Source organism: Eriocheir sinensis, chromosome 7 (assembly GCF_024679095.1).
Source record: "Eriocheir sinensis breed Jianghai 21 chromosome 7, ASM2467909v1, whole genome shotgun sequence".
Taxonomy (NCBI): Eukaryota; Metazoa; Arthropoda; class Malacostraca; order Decapoda; family Varunidae; genus Eriocheir; species Eriocheir sinensis.
In genome coordinates this window covers 26149257-26164740 of record NC_066515.1, presented here as the reverse complement: position 1 = coordinate 26164740, position 15484 = coordinate 26149257, and the positions used below count along the sequence as shown (strand labels likewise).

The 15484-nt window shown below is 43.2% G+C and overlaps 1 long non-coding RNA gene across 5 annotated transcripts; it reads right to left on the bottom strand.

Annotated features, from left to right (window-relative positions):
- Positions 1-1069: 1069 nt before the first annotated feature.
- Positions 1070-12685, bottom strand: LOC126995212 (uncharacterized). Of its 5 annotated transcripts, none has more exons than XR_007750103.1 (4): positions 12235-12685; positions 5030-7341; positions 1475-1553; positions 1070-1257 (listed from the first exon to the last, which is right to left on the bottom strand). It is a non-coding gene; the product is annotated as an uncharacterized LOC126995212 (long non-coding RNA). The 5 variants fall into 5 exon arrangements; XR_007750102.1 differs by lacking the exon at positions 12235-12685 and having other exon boundaries at positions 5030-5741; positions 5861-9609; XR_007750104.1 differs by lacking the exon at positions 12235-12685 and having other exon boundaries at positions 5030-5622; positions 5861-9609.
- Between the last annotated feature and the right edge of the window lie 2799 nt (positions 12686-15484).

The following is a 15484-nucleotide window of genomic DNA, read 5'->3' as shown; positions in this document are numbered from 1 at the left end:
GATGGCCCGACTGGCAGCCTGACCACCAGATAGCTTGCCTGTCACCTGCTAGCCTGACTGCCAGGTGGCACACCCGCCCGTCGGCCTGATGGACAGACGGCCACGCCCATGCCTTCCTGACACAGTGATTAGCTAAGTCCCCCGCCAACACCCCACACAAAAAAAAGACACTCACACAAAAAAAAAACTCACACACCCTACATAACCTGCACCGTAGTGCTACCCAAACCTCAGCAGCTCCCGCGTTGCACACCGCCACCGCCGTTGGTCGCCCGGCAGCATCCACCCAGCAGGGACAACAGCTAAAGAGCTAGGGAGGAAGGGGTTATGGGGAAAAAACATACATAGAAATGAAATCCTAGCAGTCACACAGCAACACACAGCAAAGGTCAAACACACGGCAGGCCTGCCATCACACACACAAACACACACAGCACACTAAACCAAATACCGTGGATATACCGTATTGACGTGATGTTATGTCCTCGCTGCACGCGCCTCCGGACTGCCACACACACACACACACACGCTAGCTATTGGGTATAAACACAAGGTAAAAAGGAATATAAAAAAAAGACATCCTAAATAAAATAACACACACAAGTACTCAGCGGGGTTTGGGAGGCAGACGGAGGAGGGCCAGTTGGCATGGGAAAGGGAATCGCCCTGCCCAGGAGATGGATATAGTCTTGGCACCCCCCCCCTGGCGTGAAGGTTACCCAACACACCAGGCGGTAAGGCTCGACACAACCCAAATCCCAGGAGGCTCATCCCCCAACCCACTTCCAGCCCACCAACCATTCTACCCCACCCTCCCTTACCCACTAAGTACCCACAGACATACACCAAAAAAAAGACTCCACTCCCATCAGACTCCTTGGAAGAAGGCAGCCTGATCCACCTAATAAAAAAGCCAGGCTCAACCTTACGGAAGAGTCTGGCAAAACGTCGGCGGAGACAACGCGAAAGGCAACGCCTGGCCAAGCAGAGCCCGACCGCTCTGGCCCCCCGGAAGAGAGGCCAGAGTAGCTAAGTCGGCTTCCTCCTACGGAGAAAACCGACAAAAAACTTCAGACATCTCGGAGGGAGACCGTCTGAAGGTGGAAGACTCAAACGCAGAACGGAATCACACCCGTTCTGTGAAAGAGCCAACCGTTGTTACACCTAACACCCTAACACCCTACACCAGCTAAACAAACACCCTACACCCTGACGTGCTGCTCCCGCGCTGCGCCGATGCTCTCCACTTACGCGCCTCTGAAAGAACAAGACCGACTTAGACACAACCCAGGAGACTGACGGAGAATTAGACACACTATGAAAATTATACAAGAGCAACAGTGTTTAATGATCTCGTTATTTGACCGACTATCATTTCATTACTATTATTGGTATTGTTATATTCATTACTATTATTGGTATTATTATATTCATTATTATTATTGGTATTATCATAATCATTATCATTGTTTACCTGGGCGCCAGAGGATACAGGCAAAGGGTGACACACACGGCCACCTCCATCAACGTGTCTCTCCAGGCGGGGCAACACACTGGAAGTACAGGGAGACTCAGACATGCGGAGAGGCAGCGGCAGAGACATCCAGACATCTTGGCTCAGACACAGGTGGCTGCTCCATTAACCCGGCAGCAGTGACGGGCCAAGTTTGTGGCTTTACCGTGTAGCAGCGATGGGCCAAGTTTGTGCCATGATATTTAAACCCCCCAAAATAGATGATGCATAATCTGATCACAAATGCTTTGGTATATATTATGAAATGGTTTGTGTGAGGGTTTTTTTGGCCTGAATGCATTGAGCCCTAGGACGGAGGTCAGCACCCACTAGGACTCCTAAGTCTTGCTCACGCCCAGACCTGCTTAGAGGAGTGCCATTTAAGGAGTAATTGTGTGAGGGGTTGTTCCTGCCTACACTCAGAATGCTACACCTCCCGACATTGAATTCCATCTGCCACTTCCCCGCCCAATCATATAGTCTGTCAAGCTCATCCTGGAAAATGGTAGCGTCCCTGTCTGATTGGGTTACACTACTGATCTTGGTATCATCTGTGAACTTGCTGACATCACTACTAATTCCTGTGTCAAGTCATTGATGTAAATAATAAAAAGCAGAGGACCCAGCACCGGCCCTTGTGGGACTCCACTCGTAACACTGCCCCATTCAGATTTTTTACCATTGATTTGCCCTGATCCAGTTCAAAACTTTACCAGCTACGCCGTGAGCCTGTAATTTTAGTAATAGCCGGTGATGAGGGACTTTGTCGAACGCTAAGACCTATCCTTTGTGAACCTATGCTGTGAATCATGAATTAAATTATGCTTTTCTAGATGGTCCAGAATGCTCCCGGCTATAATTTGTGGCTTTACCATGTAGCAGCGACGGGCCAAATTTGTGGCTTTACTGTGAAGCAGCGATGGGCCAAATTTGTGGCTTTACCGTGTAGCAGCGACGGGCCAAATTTGTGCCATGATTTAAACTCCCCAAAATAGATGATGCATAATCTGATCACAAATGCTTTGATATATATTATGAAATGGTTTGTGTGAGGGTGATTTAGGGACCATTAAGAAACATGATCCCTGCTGCTACCACCGGGTTAAGGTCAACAAAATTGTAATGCCAAAATTTAATTAAGTACGGGAAAGATAGAAATTAGGGAGGATAAGTAGTTTTAAGTATTTTTAAGAATGTATAAATTCCATCTCTGTCTCTTCCATACTTAATTGAATTTTTCTTAAACTAAAAATGGTCAAATCATCACTGATCTCCTCTATTATGCATATATAATCATTTTTGCAATTCCTAACATTATATATCCATTTAAATAATTTTTCACACATATACAAATACTACTCTTACATATACCCTATACTGTCCAACCCCTTATGCAAGAGTTAACCAGCATCTTCATTTTTTCATCCCTATACTGTCCAAACCCCTTATGCAAGAGTTAACCAGCATCTTCGTTCTTTCATCCCTATACTGTCCAACCCCTTATGCAAGAGTTAACCAGCATCTTCATTCTTTCATCCCTATACTGTCCAACCCCTTATGCAAGAGTTAACCAGCATCTTCATTCTTTCATCCCTATACTGTCCAACCCCTTATGCAAGAGTTAACCAGCATCTTCATTCTTTCATCCCTATACTGTCCAACCCCTTATGCAAGAGTTAACCAGCATCTTCATTCTTTCATCCCTATACTGTCCAAACCCATTATGCAAGAGTTAACCAGCATCTTCATTCTTTCATCCCTATACTGTCCAAACCCATTATGCAAGAGTTAACCAGCATCTTCATTCTTTCATCCCTTACACTGGTAAACTCTGGACCAGCCTTCCTGTGTCTATATCTCCTCCTGCCTTTGACTTTTATTCTCTCACGAGGAATGACGTATCGAGACGCCTCTCCTCCCGAAACTGACCTCCCTTTCAGCCGCTCATAACTTTTGTTTCTGAAGGAGCAGCGATTAACCCAAGAACATCGGCAGACCCTTTTCTGGGCTTTCACGAGTCATGGCTGTGGTATGGTGGACCCTAAAAAGGGCTCGCCATAAAACCCCTGATTCAAGCTAATTGTAGGCGGTTGTGGCATAGAGGAACCCACCATGCATGCCCTGGGTCATTGTGGTGGGTGAGTGATCTTGAGGTGGGCTTTTTTGTCATGGGTGGTGCTGTAAGGTCATGGCAGACTGAATTAGCTATCCATACAGTAATCACTCGTCAAATTCTTTAAAGTAGACAACAAGCGACTCTCGGCTAGATGCCACGCGTCACAAGACGCGTATTTTGTGACAAACACCACACAAACAGAATGGAGTTTGAGTAAAAGAAATATTCTTAATGGCTTTATAGTTATGAGGAGCAGGTGCTCTGATGTACGTTCCATGCTCTTTTCTTAGTCTCAAAATGCAGTGTAATTTTGCCATTTCCCGGCTTTCCCATTGCCGACGCCCACGGGTTAAGCCCTTCCCGGCGGAGGATCTATATAGAGACGTTTGGAAATTGGGACTTTTTGTCGGCGCGTCTGTGTATAGACGTTTGCTCTCATTTGCCCTCATTAGATAGTATCATGGCGCCACTATAAACACTCGCCTGCGCCAGAACGGGCTGGGCCGACCCCCCCAAAAAATAGACGATTCCTTACTACTGACAAAATGAACAAAATAAATTATTATTAGGCATCTCAAACCCATGGACAGTCACCCTTGTGCTTTGTTGGATATGTGTAATGCCCCGACGAGCTTCTTTTCTAAATCCTTCCTATTTCTCAACACGTCCTCTGCGTGTATCGAAATAACACGAGAAATTAATCAAGATCAGGGTATTCGCCGGCTGCCTGGGATTGAACCCGCGACCAGCGTGACGGGAGAGCCACTCCTTACCGAGTCGGCCAAAGAGGTACCCCCCTGGCTAAGTGGGTTATGGGAGGCTCATTCATCAGGCCGTCGCCGCACTACATATGCAACACACATCAGCTGACACTGGAAATTTTTGCATTTTTTCCTAGTTTCTTTTATTATTATAGTCTATCATGTCAAGGAGTAAGAGACCTCTTGAGCCGGAGGAAATGACTCCTTTGGTAGCTGAGGATATAGATGCTAATTTTTTTGGATGATTTTGATGATCCTGACTCATGTACCATCAGTGGTTACACTCTACACCTTCATTTGAATGTATCAATATACATATAACCAGTCTAACTTAACCCTTTCATTGCTAAACGCTTGCAGCGGGCGTTAGGCGTGTTTGCTGGTGGTGCTAAACGCTCACTGCGACCTTCAGCCGCACTCAAATCTCCCGTGTATGAGAGTGTTCCAACACTAATTCTCACAACACAGGATTGACAAGTGAGTGTTTTCTACTAAACTTGGTGGAAAATCATGTCAGCCCTGCTGCCGGGAAGGGGTTAACGGGCTTTTTCTAAACCTATTTTCTTGTTGCCCTAGAGTGGTTTCTTTAGCTGTAAAAAACAATATCCATTATCCACACAACTATATCAAAATGCTTACCGGTCTCCCCAGCTGAAGAGGTCACGGACAGAGGAGGTCATGTGCGCCTCCCCAAGCCCATATCCCCCGGCGTCCATCTCCCGGAACACTGCCACACAAACAAACGCTAGCTATGGGTATAAAAAAAGATTACGTGCAAAAAGTTCACACACAAAAAAATACATCCTAACAAAATAATAGTGCGAAGGCATAACGCCAACGCACACACACACAATCATACGACAGGCCTGCCATTCACACACAGACGCACACACAAGAGAACCCACTTAACCAAACCGTTGGTGTCGTCGCGATGAGTCCTCTGCATGGTCCGTCCGCGGCATCCTGCAAAACAGAGAGGCATATTAGAAAAGGGAACATTAAGGGCCGCTTCCACAGTCCATCATGGTCTTTGTAACACTCCCGAACCAAGCTATAGAATCCCATACTGTTCTAAATGGCGCGGTCTTCGATGACACACTAAATACACAGAGCTTTTCCTGTATTGTGTTGTCAAATTTGTGAACTTGAATATAAACACCATCTCAGCTCACTCGTCTCTCAATCTCATCTCCCTTCCCCTCCCTTTCCTACGTACCATAAACACACAAGACCTTTCCTGTATAGTCTCGCCAAACTTGTGAACTTGAATATAAACACCATCTCGGCTCACTCCTCTCTCAATCTCATCTCCCTTCTCCAACCTTTCCTTCGTAGCATAAACACACAAGACCTTTCCTGTATAGTCTCGCCAAACTTGTGAACTTGAATATAAACACCATCTCGGCTCACTCCTCTCTCAATCTCATCTCCCTTCTCCAACCTTTCCTTCGTACCATAAACACACAAGACCTTTCCTGTATAGTCTCGTCAAACTTGTGAACTTGAATATAAACACCATCTCGGCTCACTCCTCTCCCAATCTCCCTTCTCCAACCTTTCCTTCGTAGCATAAACACACAAGACCTTTCCTGTATAGTCTCGTCAAATTTGTGAACTTGAATATAAACTCCAGACACCGTACAAGGAAATTTCGAAGGCTCTGGTATTGGTTTCGGAGCTTACTAACCCATCATGAGGAACTGTGAAACTGGGCCTTAGACACGGATGCAGAATTATAGCCATGCAAAAGGAAAATTACTTATATATATGTAGTGCATGAAACTGGCCATCACGGGGAGTTAACTCATGGCAAAATATATTACTAACCCCGGAAGTTGAGTTAAAGAAGCATTATGTGAGAGAGCACCGTGCAGGGCTTAGTAACAAGGATTTCGGTTAATTTACATTCACGTACGGATTGAGATATTGGCAAGGCTTGAAGCTGTCGATATCTTTACATGGAAGAGGCGCCTGGCTGGGACGGACGATTATACAATGACAAAGCAAACTTGGACTGACAATTATTGTGACAAAACAAACTTGAACTGACAGTTATACAGTGACAAAACAAACTAGGACTGACAATTATACAGTGACAAAACAAACTAGGACTGACAATTATACAGTGGCAAAACTAACTAGGACTGACAATTATACAGTGGCAAAGCAAACTAGGACTGACAATTATACAGTGACAAAACAAACTAGGACTGACAATTATAGTGACAAAACAAACTAGGACTGACAATTATACAGTGACAAAACAAAACTGGTGACCAGAGCCGGGCACCACAAACACACTAGAAAGAACCTCAAGCAAAAGATAACTTAGACATTAATTAAAAGGAAAGAACGAATGAAGATAGACAAAGAGGAGGAGTGAAAGGAGGAGATGAAGGAAGAATAGAGGAGGAAAGAATGGAGGAGAGTCGGGGAAGGGGAATGGAAAAGAGAAGGAAGAGAAGTGAAAAAGAAATAAAGGAGAATAGAAGGAACTGGATTATGAGGAGGAGGAGGAGAGAGAATGGACGATAGGAAAATGAGATGCAAGATTTGACCACCAGAAAGAATTATAAACGTTAATTAAGCAAAAGATAACTTGGACTTATTAAAAGGAAGGAAGGGATGAAGATAGACAGAGAGGAGGAGGAGAGAGAATGAACGAATGGAAATGGGATGCAAGATTTGACCACCAGAAAGAATTATAAACGTTAATTAAGCAAAAGATAACTTGGACTTATTAAAAGGAAGGAAGGGATGAAGATAGACAGAGAGGAGGAGGAGGAGGAGGATCTATGTGTGAATCTTCGTGATGTCTCCCACTCCTGGCCCGGCATCTTGGTCTCCAGTCTTGGTCGTTATCAATGCGGGCGCCCAATATGTCAGGCCTCCGCTCCTGGGTGTGTGGGACAAGACACAGGCGGTGAGTCAGGCCTCCGTCACGGCAGCTCCTGGGTGTGTGGGACAAGACACAGGCGATAGAAGGGATTCCATATGACACGGGAAACTGTTACCTATCTATACCTTGCCCCTCTCTCTCTCTCTCTCTCTCTCTCTCTCTCTCTCTCTCTCTCTCTCTCTCTCTCTCTCTCTCTCTCTCTCTCTCTCTTCCACAAGGACGGAATACACCTGTCTCCCATCGGGGCAGCCAAAATCGGAAGGCTCCTCTACGACGCAGTACGTGACACCCGATCAAAAAAAAAAGACTCAGCCACGTCCTTCCACCTTGCCCGTGTAAATAGACGCCATGCATCGCAACAAACCCGTAATCGTGATCCCGCAAATACCACCACCTCAATTACCAAGCCTCTAAATAACTTAAAAATCCTTAGTTTCAATGCGCGTAGCCTAAGAAACAAATTTGATGAACTGAGATGTCTTGCTCTAACAGAAAATTTTGACATAATTGATATAACCGAAACATTTATCGACACCTCAAATATTGATTTAAGTTCCGAATACAACATAGATGGCTACAGACTCTTCAACAAAGATCGTGTAAACCGTAGAGGCGGTGGTGTCTCCCTTTTTATCAAAAGCTATTTGCAACCCACTGACAAAACACCAAGAAACAGTAACGTTGAACATTTGTGCGTGCGAGTAAACATTGCAAAAGTCAATTTAAATATTATCTGTCACCTACAGGCCTCCCGGGCAATCAATCATTCGATGACGACCTTGAAATGTACAGCGTTTTAAGACAGTCACTTAATAACAACGACTCACTGATATTAGGAGGCTTTAACCTCCCCCATATCGACTGGGCGACACTGTCAGGTACAGAAGGCGAGTCACATAAAATGATCGAATTTCTAGAAGAAAATTATCTAAGCCAAATTGTTTCTGAACCAACTCGACAAAATAACATACTCGACCTTGTTATAACGACCCAAGATAACCTAGTCAGTAATGTCACGGTAGGAGGACACCTCGGTTCTTGCGATCATAAATTAGTGCGCGTCGACATTAGAGCTCAAACATCAGTGACTGAAAATAAAGTAAAGGTGCCCAATTTCAAAAGAGCTAACTTCGTAGAAATCCGACAAAAACTAATAGAAATACAACTATCAGATGACGGCAATGTAGAGGAAGCCTGGCTAAGCTTTAAAAATCACGTACTCACTCAGCAGAACACATTCGTCCCCTTGTGCGAGAAGCGAATTAACACTAATAAAAGCCCACCTCGGTTTAATAGCGAAATTAAACACTCAGTCAAGGAGAGAAAATTGTTTTACAGGTTAAAGAAAGAACTATGCACGCCCGAAAACATTAGACTTGATAATGATGCCAGGCGATGAGTAAAAAGATTAGTATGTCAGGCAAAGCGTAGATATGAAGAAAATATTGCAGCCAACTGTAAAAATAATCCGAAATCTTTCTTCAGTTACAAAAACAACAGAAAGGCGATCAGAAGTGGTATTGGACCTTTAACAAACAGCGACGGTGCACTAGTGACTGACAGCCAACACATTGCAAACCTCTTAAACAATTACTTTTCCTCGGTGTTTAATACTAAGTCTTCCTCCTTCTACCACCAACACCATTCGGCAAAAGTGACCATAGTAGTATAATTTTTCATTGTGATATAGAACCACAGATAAGGAAGACAAAGAAGAATGTGTACTTATATGAAAGGGGAAATTACTTAAGAATGAAGGAGAAGCTAAGTATAGACTGGAAAGTATACTTGAATACTGGAAGTATAGATGACATGTGGAATAGATTTACAACTAAAATGCAAGAAGTTATCAGAGAATGCATACCATGCAGAGTGTTTAAAGAAAGGGAAACAAGGAAAAACGTAAACAGTGATTTACCCATGAACAGAAAACTTAGGGCGAAGATTAAGAAAAAGCAAAGGCTATGGGAAAGATTGAAGAAATTGTTAGAAAGAAATAACAGTGGAAATGAGGAATATCAGAGAGTTTTAAGTGAGTACAGACATTTAAATAATCAGGTTAGGAAAGAAACAAGGAAAGGAGTTAAATTGAAGGAACAAACAATAGCACAAAATTTAAAACACAATCCAAAAATTTTCTGGAAGTATGTTAACTCCAAGACAAAGACAGTATCTGGGATTACAGAATTATATAAGGGAGGTGACCAAAATAAAAAGACAAAGTGACAAGGAGAAAGCCGATGAGTTGGGAGAATTTTTTTCATCAGTATTTACAATTGAACCACCAGGAGCAGTGCCAGAATTGGAAGTGAGACAAACCCCACAGTTGTCAACTATGGAGATGTCAACTATGGAGATATCAAGGAATGATGTACTAAAAACATTGAAAAAGTTAAAGAGAAATAAATCCCCCGGACCAGATGGACTACACCCTAGGGTTATATTGGAGGTTGCTGACGTGCTTGTGGAACCATTATGGATTATCTTCACAAATTCCATGAAAATGCGTCAAGTTCCCTGGGAGTGGAAAACTGCTAATATTACAGCAATATTTAAGAAAGGGGATAAGAGTGATCCAAGCAATTACAGACCTGTGAGTCTTACTAGTGTATTAAGTAAGGTTATGGAAACCATCGTGAGGGAAAACATTATGAAACACATGGAGAGTAATAAATTATTTAGCAAAAGACAGTATGGCTTCTTACCAGGGAGGTCTACCGTACTACAGCTGATTCAAGTGTTGGATATGTGGACCGAGTCTGTTGATAAAGGATGTGCAGTGGATGTGGCTTATTGTGATTTAAGGAAAGCCTTCGATACAGTCCCCCATAGACGGTTGCTTGAAAAACTCAGGAGTTATAATATTACTGGAGAACTACTTGACTGGATGAAATCATTTTTGTGTGGTAGGAAACAACGGGTCATTGTGAATGGGGAGAGGTCAGAAATGAAAGAAGTTATAAGTGGCGTGCCTCAGGGATCAGTTTTGGGTCCACTCTTGTTCGTGATATATGTGAATGACCTGGTAGAAGAAATCCATAACAGCAGTGTATTTTTGTACGCAGATGACACCAAATTGTTTAAGGAAATTAAGAATAAGGAAGACTGAGGCATTGCAAGAAGACTTACTGAGAATGGAAAGTTGGTCTAAGAAATGGTTGTTAAGGTTTCACCCCCAAAAGTGTTGTGTCATGAGAATCGGAAGTGCTCAGGAAGAGAGTTTTATATACAAAATGGAAGAAGAATTACGGGAGGTTAAACATGAAAAGGATTTAGGAGTAATAATTGACAATAATTTGAGTTTTGATGAACACCTGGCTGAAAAAGTAAACAAGGCAAACAAGATTGTGGGAATTATTAGGAGAACATTTATAACTTTGGATGAGTCAAAGTTCAAGGCCTTGTTTACTGCAATGGTACGCCCTCACCTTGAATACGCAAATCAAGTATGGTGCCCTTTTAAAAAGAAAGACATCGAAACTATTGAAAATGTCCAGAAAAGAGCCACCAAACAAATCCCAACACTTAAGAACATGACATATGAGGAAAGACTGATTAAACTTGATTTACCAACACTGGCATATAGAAGAGTACGAGGAGATATGATTGAAACTTACAAAATATTAAGCAGAATATATGATGGAGAAGTATGTGGGGACTTATTTACCATGAGTGTAGATGCAGGAACAAGAGGACACAGTAAAAAGTTGTACAAGAGCAGGTCAAGGTTGGACAAGAGGAAATATGCTTTCTGTAACAGAGTGGTAAATACTTGGAATAGTCTGCCGGAAGAAGTGGTGAATGCAGAGTCTGTTATAAGTTTTGAAAAGAAACTGGATAAAATATGGAAAGGACAAAGTATAAAATACGATTACAGAGCAAGTATTGAAGCTGGCCAGCGCGTCCGGCACCCAGACCAGGATATAGTAAGTTTGGAACTGGAGTCACAGGCCTGAAGGGGCCTCTTCCAGAAGTCATCTGTGAGTAAATCTCGAGCATGCATTGCCTAATTTTGAAATAACAACCGATGCAGTCCTTAAAGCTCTCCATTCACTTAAAACAAATAAAAGTCCCGGACCCGACAAAGTATATCCTATACTGCTTAAAGAAACAAAGAGCGAAATACTCTCAAACCTATTGACCTTTTATAACGACCTCTTCTCAGTTTATGACGTAACCAAATCATTGGACGTAGGCTATCTTGATTTACAGAAAGCGTTTCATAAAGTCCCACATCATAAATTATTTATAAATTAGAGCAAATAGGTATTGACGGTCAAGTAAACCAATGGATCGCAAATTGGTTGAGCAACAGACACCAATGAGTGGTGATTGACGGATTTAACTGTCACCAGTGGCGTCCCTCTGGGCTCGGTTCAATGCTCATTATTTACATCAACGATGTGGATGTTGGATTCAATAATCGCATTAGTAAATTTGCAGACGACGCAATGATTGGTAACTCGGTTCTCACTGACGAAGACAGGCAAAGCCTCCAAGAGGATTTGCACAAAATTTCAGCTTGGTCGGATATATGGGAGATGCCCTTTAACGTAGACAAGTGCCAGGTCCTTCAAGTTGGAACAAGAAATAAGAAGTTCGATTACGAAATGTGCGGCGTTAAACTCAAAAGCGTTCAATGCGTTAAGGACCTGGGGGTCAAAATCGCGTCAAACCTCAAATTCTCACAGCAATGCATCGATGCAGCAAATAAAGCGAACAGAATGTTGGGCTTCATTAAAATAAACTATTTATTCAAGATGCAAAGGACATTGCTAAACTAGGTGTTCAGCGTCGGGCAACAAAAATGATCCCTTCCTTGCTCAACAAATCCTACGAAGAAAGGCTTTCCACCCTTAACATGTTCTCTTGAAAAACGTCGCCTCCGAGGAAAACTGATCGAATGTTTTAAAATACTTAAGGACTCAGAGGTGGTGGTGTTGACCTCGAAGTGCTGCCGGAGGTCAATGAAGTCTCACAGGCCCCTTCCTTTGATATGTGACACGCTGGTTACGTTGGGGTGGAGGCGAGGGCACTTGTAACATGCAGCAGAGGGCGGGTATCGAACCGGATCCAGCAGTTACGTGGGCTTTAACGGGGCTTGTTAAGGACTGGGCTTGTAGGTGAGGGCGGGATTCGAGCCGGGTCCAGCATTTACTTGGGCGGGTACGGGGGTTGTTGAAGACTCCACCCCGGTATAACACACTTTGTAACTTGCAGCAGAGGGCGGGTATCCAACCGAGATCCGGGAGATATATAGTCGGGGCCGTAACACAACACTTGGCCGAGGGTGCATGGGAATCGAACCCAACCCAGCAGATACGGGGACTGTGGGTTCTGGCGAAGGGCTCCCGCTACCAACACACAGAGAGTGGACAGGGAAAGGTGTTGGCCAAGCGAAGGGTCGCGTCAAACTGAAGACCGGGGGCGAGGTGCAGGTTGAAGGCAGGGCGCGGTTGTCCCGGGAACTTTGTGTGTGAGTGATAGTTGTTCCGTGTAGTTGGGTTGTTGGCCTGTTGGTGGGGGCGGAGCAGTGCTATAGTTAAGGGTCGTGTGTGTGTGTGTGTGTGTGTGTGTTAAGTAAGTAAGTTAACGTTTATTGCTAATCAAACATATTACATGATATACATATACACAAATTCATGTTGACATTAGCCACGGCCCGTCCGAGGCGAAGCTCCCTGACGGACATTGATTAATTATGGATGAGACGTGGAACTAGACAATAAAAATAGTGCCTAACTATGGTTATATATACACAAAGGTGAAATACTGATTACATTAAAGTAGTAGGGGAGAGCGGTGATGATTCGGACAGTGGGATGGTCCGGCCATAGCACTTATTGTAAAGTGTATGGGAGTGAGTGCCGCGAGATTTTGTGTGAATGTGCAAAACTTTGTTGCCTTGGCCCACAAAGGGACAACCAAGCCCTCAGAGATGTTATTTTCGATGCAAGTCCTATTTTATGTTTTTTTCCATCTCGTATGTAATATTTTCAGGGTGTATCGTAAGCTCTCACATAAAAAACGTGCCAATTAGCGAGATGTAAATTATTTCGGTGACGCAGCGATGCCCGGCGAAGGTGTTGCCGTATAACACGATCACCCGTGAAGCCTCGTGCTGGAAAAGGAGTGTGACCACACATTTGCTTTTTATAGAGTCGTGATGATTCGGACGGTTGATTTTTTCATGATTTTTATTAAATTTATATGAATTTAAACACTATAGGTGTTGCAACGGTTATAACAAGGTTAATTTGGTTGATTTATACTCAGATATTATGCTTGTTAGAAGAGAAGGAAGCCATATTACCAAAATTTTTGAGATATTTCTTGTAGTTCTCCTTTTATTTTTTTCCCCTCTAAATATTGAGAGGATACTTTTGTCCTTATACAAATGTTTTGTAGTAGATATGATCTTGTTTATTAGCCAATCAAACTTAAGTTACATTAATGTTATGGCGAGTATTATGAGTGTCCGTACCATCCCACCTCCCCGGCCGAACCATCACCACGGGCGGGGATGGTTCGGACGATTTAGAAACTTGTCTTTCATCACCTACATCTGAAAACTGGAAATAGCTACGAGTGTCATATTAGCAGCCTAAAGAGCCAAATGATGGAGGAACATTTTGAGATCAACAAAATTACACTACTTCTTAAACTTCTTTTTCTAAAAATATTTTTCTAAAAAGTGTCCGAATCATACCGGCTCTTACTACAAAATCCTATTCAATTTATGGTTATCAGATAATATTAATGGAACAGACGTCATTACATATCACATGACGACCCTCAGCCAACGACTTTTAACACAAAACCGTCCAAGGGGTTACAGGCAGGTACACACACACACACACACCTTAACTAGCTCGTACAATGGTTGGAGATCCTCGCCGCCCACATACTGGCCGTCAACACACACACACACACACACACACACATTTAAAATTGTAATGAGCTTGTTCGGATCGGAATCGTGATCAGGACATGATAAATCGTAATACTAGCATACACAGTGCCTTCCTTATCACCACAGTTACATTCATAGCACTTATACTACATGCATTAACACATTCGAGGACACAAACATCACACCCACGACAACCACAAACAAGCACTCACTCACAACAGTCGTTTTCCCTCGCATGGTTCAGTATTTCGAACGGCACACAAACAACGATACAAAAACACACAGACGACACACCAGCCTTCTCTTACTGCTTCTATGTGGAGACACGGGCGCTATGGTCAACCCTGACCCTTATTGCCTTAAGTATCCTTGCCAACTTTGTAGCAAGGCGGTGAGGTGGCGGCATAGGACCATCCAGTGTGATTCAGGTCGTGATAGATCCGAGCCATCCAGTGTGATTCGTGTCGTGATAGATCCGAGCATGCTGGCTGGTACCACGTCAGCTGAATCGGGTCTTTCACGCCGACTTACGCTGGATTGGTTGACAATAGCGTCTCGTGAATCTGCTTTAGATGCGGCGTACAAATTTATCATCCTCATTCTTCTCAGCTGATCCTTGTAGATGCACCTGGGTTCGGCTCCCTGTAGTGGTTATGTTATATCTATGTTTGATTTTAAAACTATATATAACAAGTACTCTGATAGTCTTAACATTTAGATAACTAACAGCCCTTTCTCTCTCTCTCTCTCTCTCTCTCTCTCTCTCTCTCTCTCTCTCTCTCTCTCTCTCTCTCTCTCTCTTCTTTCTTTATTTTTACACCTTACATATTGCAATTAAACCTCTCTCTCTCTCTCTCTCTCTCTCTCTCTCTCTCTCTCTCTCTCTCTCTCTCTCTCTCTCTCTTCTTTCTTTATTTTGCATCTTACATATTGCAATTAAATCATCTCTCTCTCTCTCTCTCTCTCTCTCTCTCTCTCTCTCTCTCTCTCTCTCTCTCTCTCTCTTTATTTTACACCTTACGTATTGTAATTAAATCTCTCTCTCTCTCTCTCTCTCTTTATTTTTACCTTACATATTGCATTAAATCTCTCTCTCTCTCTCTCTCTCTCTCCAGCAAAGACGAGCTCAGGCCATCAAAGTAGACAAGCTTGCAAGATACATATTCCCAACCTCCTTTGTCCTGCTTAACCTGCTGTACTGGGCGACCTTCTGGGAGTACCTGTAGTAGTAGTAGTAGTAGTAGTACGTAGTACGTAGTAGTAGTAAAGTCTGTAACCAAAC